Consider the following 10,181-nt stretch of genomic DNA (forward strand, 5'->3'; position numbering starts at 1 on the left):
TGTATGTATGTATATACATATATATATATATATATATATATATATATATATATATATATATATATATATATATATATATATATATATATATATATATATATATATAGGCGCGGGAGTGGCTGTGTGGTAAGTAGCTTCTTTACCAACCACATGGTTCCGGGTTCAGTCCCACTGCGTGGCACCTTGGGCAAGTGTCTTCTACTATAGCCTCGGGCCGACCAAAGCCTTGTGAGTGGATTTGGTAGACGGAAACTGAAAGAAGCCCGTCGTATATATGTATATATATATATGTTTATGTATGTGTATGTTTGTGTGTCTGTGTTTGTCCCCCCAACATCGCTTGACAACCGATGCTGGTGTCTTTACGTCCCCGTAACTTAGCGGTTCGGCAAAAAAGAGATCGATAGAATAAGTACTATGCTTCCAAAGAATAAGTCCTGGGATCGATTTGCTCGACTAAAGGCGGTGCTCCAGCATGGCCGCAGTCAAATGACTGAAACAAGTAAAAGAGTAAAAAAGTAAAAGAGTAAAAGAGTAAAAGAGAATATATATATATATATATATATATATATATATATATATATATATATGTATATATACATATATATATACATATATATATACATATATATATACATACATATTGTTCTATATTTAAGAGATGAGGAATTATGTACATTATTTACATTATTTATATTTGACGGATATTTGCATTTTGTTTGTTGTTAACATAACGTTTCAGCTGATATACCCTCCAGCCTTCATCAGGTGTCTTGGGGAAATTTCGAACCTGAGTTCTCATTCCCTCGGGCATAATGGCGTAGTGGTTAAGAGAGCGGGCTACTAACCCCAAGATTCCGAGTTCGATTTCAAGCAGTGACCTGAATAATAATAATAATAATAATAATAATAATAATAATAATAATAATAACATCGAAAAATACCTTAGGAATGAGAACCCCGGTTCGAAATTATCCCAAGATCAAGGCTGGAGAGTATATCAGCCGAAACGCTGTGTTAACAACAAATAAGATGAGGACAAATATCCGTCAAATATAAATAATGTAAATAATATATATATATATATATATATATATATATATATATATATATATATATATATATATATATACATATATATACATGTGTGTGTATGTGCGTGTGTGTGTGTGTGTGTGCGTGTGTGTGTATGTATGTATATATGTATATATAGCCCTCTTAGACATGCCCACGGTCACTCGGACAGCCACTGTCACTAGCTATGCCGATGATACAAAATTATGACAGGCAATAAAAAACGAAGGTCACGTCGCAAGCTCACAGCGGGACCTGAATTCGATATACAAGTGGTCTGAAATAAACAACATGCAGTTTAATGCTGGAAAATTTCAAGCACTGCACTATCAGCTCACAAATGCACTACTGCCTGCATATACAGGACCCGAAGGCACTACAATCCCAGAGTTACAGGTAGTGAAAGACTTGGGAATAAGTATGTGCAATGACACATTATTTTATATGCACATTACCAAGATGGCAGCAAAGTGCAAACAACTGGCCGGATGGATACTGATGTCCTTCAAGACAAGAGACAAAGAAACTATGTCGACCCTGTGTCGAAGGTGGTGCTCTAGAACGGACGCAGCAGGTAACTAAAACCAGAAAAGAATAAAGTAAAAAACGACTGATATGTGTTTATGTCCCTCCAGTATATGGTTTGAGCAGGCCCATTATCATACTTTAAGGCCTGGGTGTCCTTCAGAATATTCTGGGTGGGCACTAATTTGTAATAATGCTAAAGTGGAGTAAATCCAAGGGTGTACCATTGAATAGTGAGGGGGAAGTACCGTCCAATGCAGCCCCTTAGCAATGGGCACGGATCTGAGGTAGACGAGGTTGCTGCACGTCGAATGACCACGTTGAGGTTCTGCCTTGGCTCGTACTGATGGCTTATATAAATATTGACCTCTGTAACTAGTTTAACTTATATAAGTTCGTGGTTGGAAATGAAGTTGAAGTACCCTGTTAAGTTCGCTAGAGATAATTATTGTCAGAAGAGTATCAGGAAAAAAAACAACAGAAATGGTTTGGTTCTGGTTTCTTTTTGCAATATAAGAATTTAATATATTGCAATTCGATAATTCTCATTCATCATTCTTGACAGAGAGAATTCGGTAGATTGGCATATAGGTGGTTGTGATAGCAGAGAAATAACAGTAAAAATATCTCAACACACACGCACGCACGCACGCAAACACACGCACACACACACACACACACACGTTAAAACACACACATGATGTGAGTGCATATGCGTATGTACTTGTGTGCGTTTGTGTTTAACTTTACACGTATAATTGTCTGTGTGTATATAAAAGTGTGTATGTGTGTGTGTGTGTGTATACCTTCGCGGGTACTAACTAGACATGTGTATGAGCGCGCTCGCGCGTGTGTAGTCTAAATATAATGAACAATAAAAAAAACCCGCCAACATAGAAATGACAAGTTTTAATAAATACGATATTAGCTTAAGGCTTTAATAGAAAGAGTGGTAACGTTTCGGATACTAGTCATTCATCAGAAGAACGAGAAAAGCTTAGTAATAAAGATGAACAGTCATTTAGAGAGAGTAGGAAAAACATACGAAGAGTTAGAAACCAGGTAAGAATGCTGTTATATGGCGGGGGAGATAAGAAAGGAGAAATGAGTTGGTGTATATAAGCAAGTGTAGGTGTGTATCTGTGCCTGCAAGCGGACATAAGAGGTGAGTGTTCGTGCTAATGTGGAATCTTTGTGTGTAAAATGCAAATGTGGGAGTACTATGGCGTGGATACACAAACATTCCCCCACACACACACACACATAGGGAAAATAGTGAGAAAGTGTTGAAAATGCGCGAATTATACATACATACATACATACATACATACACACATACATATTTGAACGTAGAATACTTTATTTCTGTAACATACGAGATAAATATTTCTATTATATATATATATATATATATATATATATATATATATATATATATATATATATATATATATATATATATATATCGAAGAATATTGCATTTTATGGAAAAGTTTCATATAAAAAATCTTACTGAAAATGGAAAATCCCATTTTTGTAACCCGTTTACGCTGCTTCCTGCTTATCAAAGTATAACTTATGTTCTTTAATGCAATTTTTAGCTTTGTGGGATTAGAAGGGTAGAAGGGGGGGGGTCTTCTAATCCTGATCATTTCATGTTGGTATATGTCTGGGTCATCAGTTACGAGTTTAGCTTGATGTTGCAAGCCACGGACGACCCCTTTCTTCACACTTTATAGATGGTGAAAATCGAAGCTCAAGTATTGTCCAATGAATGTGCGCTTGTGATATATAGAAATTGTGAGCCTACACTCTGTTTGAGGTTATTAGCACATCCAAGAAAGCAAGCTTATTATTCGTTTTTGTTTTGGTTGTAAAACGTGTCAAAGTTTTTATTGAATTCACATGGTCCAGAAGTACTTGAACTTCATGTTGGTGTCATCTACGAATTTCAATCACATGATTGACTTAAATGGCTTTTTTCTCTAAAACCATTTCTTCAAAGTATTCCGTGTATATGGTTACTATCACTAGGGAGAATGGAGAGCTCATTACTAAATCTGCCCCATCAATACAAATCAGACTCCATTTGGAAGTATAACACAATTTCAACATCTCTATCAGGTTAACTGGTTTGTTTTCCAACTGAAAGACTCGAATTGAGTTTACCTCTAACCACCGATAGCAACCTTATCTGCAGGAACTTGACGAATAGGCTTACCACATCCAAAGTTACCATCTTGTTAGGTAGATAGGTAGGTAGGTAGGTAGGTAGGTAGGTAGGTAGGTAGGTAGGTAGATAGGTAGTTGGGTGGGTAGGTTTTGAGTGGGTGGGTAGGTGGATAAATAAATAGATAGATAGATAGATAGACAGACAGACAGATAGAGAGATAGATACATACATACATACATACATACATACATACATACATACATACATACATACATAGGACAAGCTTCCTCGGAGTTTCTGTCTACCGGTTCTACCCAAGAGGCACTAGTCAAGACACCCTTCCCTGTGGGATCCAACGCAGTACAACGTCGTTGCGAAGCGAACTTCTTAACTACATAACAATCTCTACGCAGATGTTGAAATTACATGTTAGAAAAAAGACCAAAAAAAAAAACTGACTAAAACAAGAACCGGAAGGTATTTTACTGATTTAGTTTTTTTCACATATATATTATTTTGTTATATTTTATTTTATTTCAGTGGAAGGAACAAGTGAATCACAAGTAATGTAGAAGAAATTTATATTAGTTCTTTAGTGTCATGCACGATTAAAATATATTTGTTTTACTGTCAGTATTTGGCAGTCTTGCACAATTAGAATAGTTTGTTATTATGTTATTTGGCAGTTTTTATTCCACTTTACGTGCATATCTAACAATTTCGATATGGCAAACTGACAGGAAACTCAATCAAACAGACATATACACATGTGCATATGTATATATACACACATATATGTATGTAATTACACATATACATATGTGCGTGTTTGCGTGTTTGCGCGTTTGCGTGCGTGCGTGTGCGCGTGTATGTATCTATGCGTGCATGCGTGTGTGTGTTTGTATTTGTAGGTTTGAGTTTACAAAGAGGAGGAAAGAATACTCGATACAAATGTAGAGTGTAATTATTTTTTCTTATGCTGTTTCTATTCATATTTCCCCTGTCGCTGATCACGTAACTGAATTCTGAAGCATAAAATACTATATTTATAACAAAAACAATAGAGGTGGGTAGTCAGTGAAATTTTAAAAAGTATAAAAGAAATACTTGTGTCTTTTACATGTTTCCGTCTTTGAACTGCGGCGATGCTGAAGCACTTAATCGGGGGGGAAAATGCTCTAGCCGCAGAGCCAATCGTAGAATCACTAAACTTGTATGCATCGTGGATTTTAAATTATTTTAAATGTCCTTGATTGTAAAATTCCTGTATTCATCTGAAGAAAATGGGGTTTTTTATAATGATCTAATGTACTCATTGATGAATATCAAAAAAATCGTTAGAAACGGCTGTAATGAATTGACACTTATCCATCAATTGTTATATATGTGTATATATATATATGTACACACACACTCACACACACAAACACATATGTATGTATATACATATTCTTTTATTCTTATACATGTTTCAGCCCTAAGGCAGTGGCCATGCTGCAGCCGTTTACTCAACATATAGGAATTAAACATATTCTGTATGTCTTAAATGATCTCTGACGAGATTCGCCTTTCAAATAAATTTTAACTTCATTAATTAATTTTCTGAAGGTCTTGAATTGAAACAGCTGTAAGGGATGTTTGTCAATTTTTAAATCAATAAACAATAATTTATCAATTATCTCTCTATTTTCTTATCTTGTTATAATAAATAAACATAAACCACGGTTTATATAGTTAAGGTAACTAACCAGTACTTTCATAGGATCTTGCTATTTCTCAATAAGATTTGTAACCTTTATTTGTACTTATATATATATATATATATATATATATATATATATATATATATATATATATATATATATATATATATATATATATATATATGTATGTATGTATGTATGTATGTATGTATGTATGTATGTATACATACATACATACATACATACATACATACATATACACATATATGCATCCTGCATTTTGTTGATGTTTGAGTATGTGCATACATATATATATATGTATGTGTGTGTGTATGTGTAAGTATGTATGTATGCACATGTATATGTGTGTGTGTGAAAGCATGATGGAAGTTGAGGGTGGTTATTTCGTGTACCCTGTTATTTCCCACCCATAATCTAGTTCATATTGGGAGGGGGAGTTTTTTTTATTGTATTTATTTTGGGATGTGTTTTCTTTGTATTTTATGCAAACTTTACAAGTTTTCCCCGGCGGGTAACCGCTTCTTCAGACAAATCCAACTATACGGTTTGGATTTGTCTGAAGAAGTGGTTGCACGCCATGGATTTTAGCGTTGCTTCAGAGTGAATGGTTCTTGAATCCGACAGATGTTAATGTTTGTTTGTATGGATCAAGGTATTTCTTGTATGATTTTTTTCTGGAGATGGATCCTCTACGAAAGTTTTCCATCGAGAAATTACGACATTATTATTTCAATTTTCAATTTACAAGTTTTTCTGTATCGTTTTCCAAATTATGATTATAAAGCATGACTTTATAAATGAAAAGTCAATTCGAAACACGTTTTGAAATTTAACAATATTCTTTCAAACTCTGTAAATGATTAACAAAAAATTTCACTTCTTCGTTCTGTTACTTCTTTATTTCTTTACTCTTGTAGTTTTCTTAATATAAATTGCTGTTTGTATGCAACCTACAATACTTTTTGCTTATTCGGTTGATTTTAGTTTACATTTATATACACTTTTATATACGCAATCAGACATTTTCTATTTATGCGATTATTATCTTTACAAAGCCATCCAATCAATGCTTTTTTTTTTTGTTTAATTTTTGCCTTCTTAATACTTTTTTTTTAATGTTTCACTATTTCATTGCTTAGACCTCGTTCGAGAATCGGAGACGTGAAATCCAGAATTACGAAGTTTGAAGCTTCTAATTAATAAATACAAATATTTGACACTTTATTTTAAGTATCAACTACATTCTTTTCGCCTTCTTGATAACACTGAAGTTTTGCATTCAACTGCTTCGATGCAAACAAACACACACATGCACACACACACACACACATACACACACACGCACACGCACACGCACACACATACACACACACACATACACACGGACACGCACACGCATATGTCTACATAACTATAATATATCGCTATAAATCTGCCAGCTTGTCTATCTTTCTATAAATCTATTTCTATGAGTATCTTTCTGTTCGTCTATTTATCTATCTGTGTGAGTGTGTGTGTTTGTGTGTGTGTGTGTGTGTGTGTGTGTGTGTGTGTGTGTGTGCGCGCGTGCGTGTGTGTTTTGAACAGATCCACACTTACCTATAAGTATTCTCATAAATATTTACATACGTCGCATTAACAACACACTCATGTAAAAGGTATATATATATATATATATATATAGAGAGAGAGAGAGAGAGAGAGAGAGAGAGAGAGAGATTGATTGATAGATAGATAGATAGATAGATAGATAGATAGATAGATAGATAGATAGATAGATAGATATGAACATGTTTGTATACATGTTTGTATGCATGTATGCATATTTATATAAATCTCTTTGTGTGTGCGTGCGCATATAATATATGATATATATTTAACATAAATAAATTATACGTATGACAGTTGTGTCTGGCAAGAGTCATTTTCTTTTTGTGCCTTATAATTTAACACACTCACCGGTAAAATTTCCACTTATTTACATTTATTCCTTATTTTTATTTTCCTAAAATTTTCGTTGCGTCTTGCAACCTTTTCAATAGTCTTGACACAACAAAATATGCTTCAACACACGAACTCACATGAAGAATCTTGCAAACCAAATCCAAAAACGAAATACGTATGACTATTTTATAAAAATACATGTTAAAAGGATAACGAAATAGCAGACATGATAAAAATATTTAATAAGATGTAACAGAATAACTAATAAAATTACATATCTAATAATACAGATAATAAAATATATCATAAATTTTTTTACACGCTTGTTTGTGTGTGTATGTACACACACACACACACACACAAACTTTTATAGTTTTATGTTCTTATGCTTTTAGTAATTTCCGTCACTAGCCTGCAGCCATATATATGTATTTATACATATATATATATATATATATATATATATATATATATATGTATCTTCGCTCCTTTGCGCCACATGGGCTCAACTCCCCTCCACTCTTCATCTAACCCCCTCCTCCTGTCTCTCTCCCCCACCCTCCCTCCTACCACCCATCTCTCCCCTCCCCCACCTCCTGCTCCGACTCCTACTTCTTTGTACGTCTCTTCACCTCTCTTCACTCCTACTTCTCTTCCTACTTCTCTCCACTCCCACTTCTCTTCACCCCTACTCTTTCTCTCCTCTCTCTTACTCTCTTCTCTCGTACTCCCCCTCTCTCACTCTTACTCTCTACACTCTTACTCTCCTACTCTCTACACTCTTACTCTCTTACTCTCTCACCCTTACTCTCTCACTCTCTTCCCCTCTCTCTCACTCTCTTTCTCTTCCTCTCTTTCTCCCCCCCCATACCCTCTTCCCTCTCTCTCACTCTCTTTCTCTTCCTCTCTTTCTCCCCTATACCCCTCTTCCCTCTCTCTCACTCTCTTTCTCTTCCTCTCTTTCTCTTCCTCTCTTTCTCTTCCTCTCTTTCTCTTCCTCTCTTTCTCCCCCCATACCCACCTTCCCCCTCTTTCTCCCCCCCATACCCATCTTCCCCCTCTCTTACATCCACCTTCCCCTTCTCCCTCCTCGTCAACACCCCCTCATAAGCTCATCCCACCACACCCCAACACACTCCTACTCTACCTTCCCACTCCACCCCATCCAATTCCTTACACCCACCACCCACCCCTACCCACATACCCCACCCTACCCACAGACCCCTACCTCTACCACACCCTCAGCCTAACCCACACTCCACCCATGCCTTCCCCACCTCCCAACACCCTCACATCACACCACACCAATACCCTCGCATCACACCACGCACACACTACAACTGACCAACTACTTTCTCCCTTTCTCCCTTCCCCATTTTCACACTACATACGTCAAGATCACCAGCATTCTACCTCCCACACAGCCCCTCGTTCCCGATCACCGTTTGTTATCTCCCCCTTTCTTAGCTCTCCTGAAATAAGAATTTCTAACTTCCGGTCAGCCATTGTTATGATCGGCCATTATTATGATTGACCGTTGACTGAACACTATTCAATTTTTTTTCTCCGTGTTTTTCTCCTTGTCTCCGTATTCTTTCTGTTGAAGAGCGTAGCTCGAAACGTCAAAGACTTTCCGTATTCCCGAGCGTCATACTAATATATACTTTTGTTATTTACACCACCTGTCCTCGTCTGTTGTTATTATTTGTATATTCTCCCATATATATATATATATATATATATATATATATTTATATATATATATATATATATATATATACATATATGTATATATATATATGTATATATATATATATATATATATACATGTATGTATGTATGTATGTATATACATATATATATGTATGTATATGTATATATACATGTATATATATATGTGTGTGTGTGTGTGTATTTATCTATCTGTCAAACTATCTGTCAGTGTGTGTGCGTGTGTGTGTGTTTGTGTGTATGCCTCTGTGCATGTGTGTGTGTGTGTGTGTATGTGTGTATGTGTGTCTGGATACGTGAGTATATGTGTATAACGTGAAACTTTAGTGATAGTTACTTTAGAAACTTTAGTGATAGTTACTCCGAGTTTGTTGATTACATATCCAAAGATCGGAAATACCCATACACATATATACATATACATATATATACATATACGTATATACATATATACATATATCCATATATATACATATACGTATATACATGCATGCACACATACATGCATATTTTATCAGATCACTCATGAGGTAACATGTAACCCTGCACAACCTGTTGTGTGGTTGAGTTGTCGGCGACTAAATTGGCGTCACCACCAAGACTGCTTGATGAGAACGAAGATTTTTGGACACACCGCGGGATAAAAAACGAAACGTGTTGAAGTGCGGCTGAACTCATGAGTGTCAACAGGAAGTAAGTGCGAAAATATGCTTCTTCCAAATCACTACTGTGATTGTTGGCGTCTTGCAACGTTGGAGCCTGTATACCAGTCATTGGGAAACTTTCTCAGAGGCGCGCTCTGCGAAAAATTAGCTTGAATTTCTTTTAGTAGTGCAGCCCTCCTGATCACGAGTCATTTCTTATGCGGCCCACCTCACGAAAATGGTTGACCGTGCCTGCTCTATAGGGTCGCTTGACCCGCAATAAATAACAGCGAAATCTTTTTCAAATCACACACTACCAGCTTGTTTTAAAAATAACTACAAAAATTTTAGATAACATGGTCCTAG

Source organism: Octopus bimaculoides, chromosome 18 (assembly GCF_046866305.1).
Source record: "Octopus bimaculoides isolate indiv1 chromosome 18, ASM4686630v1, whole genome shotgun sequence".
NCBI lineage: Eukaryota > Metazoa > Mollusca > Cephalopoda > Octopoda > Octopodidae > Octopus > Octopus bimaculoides.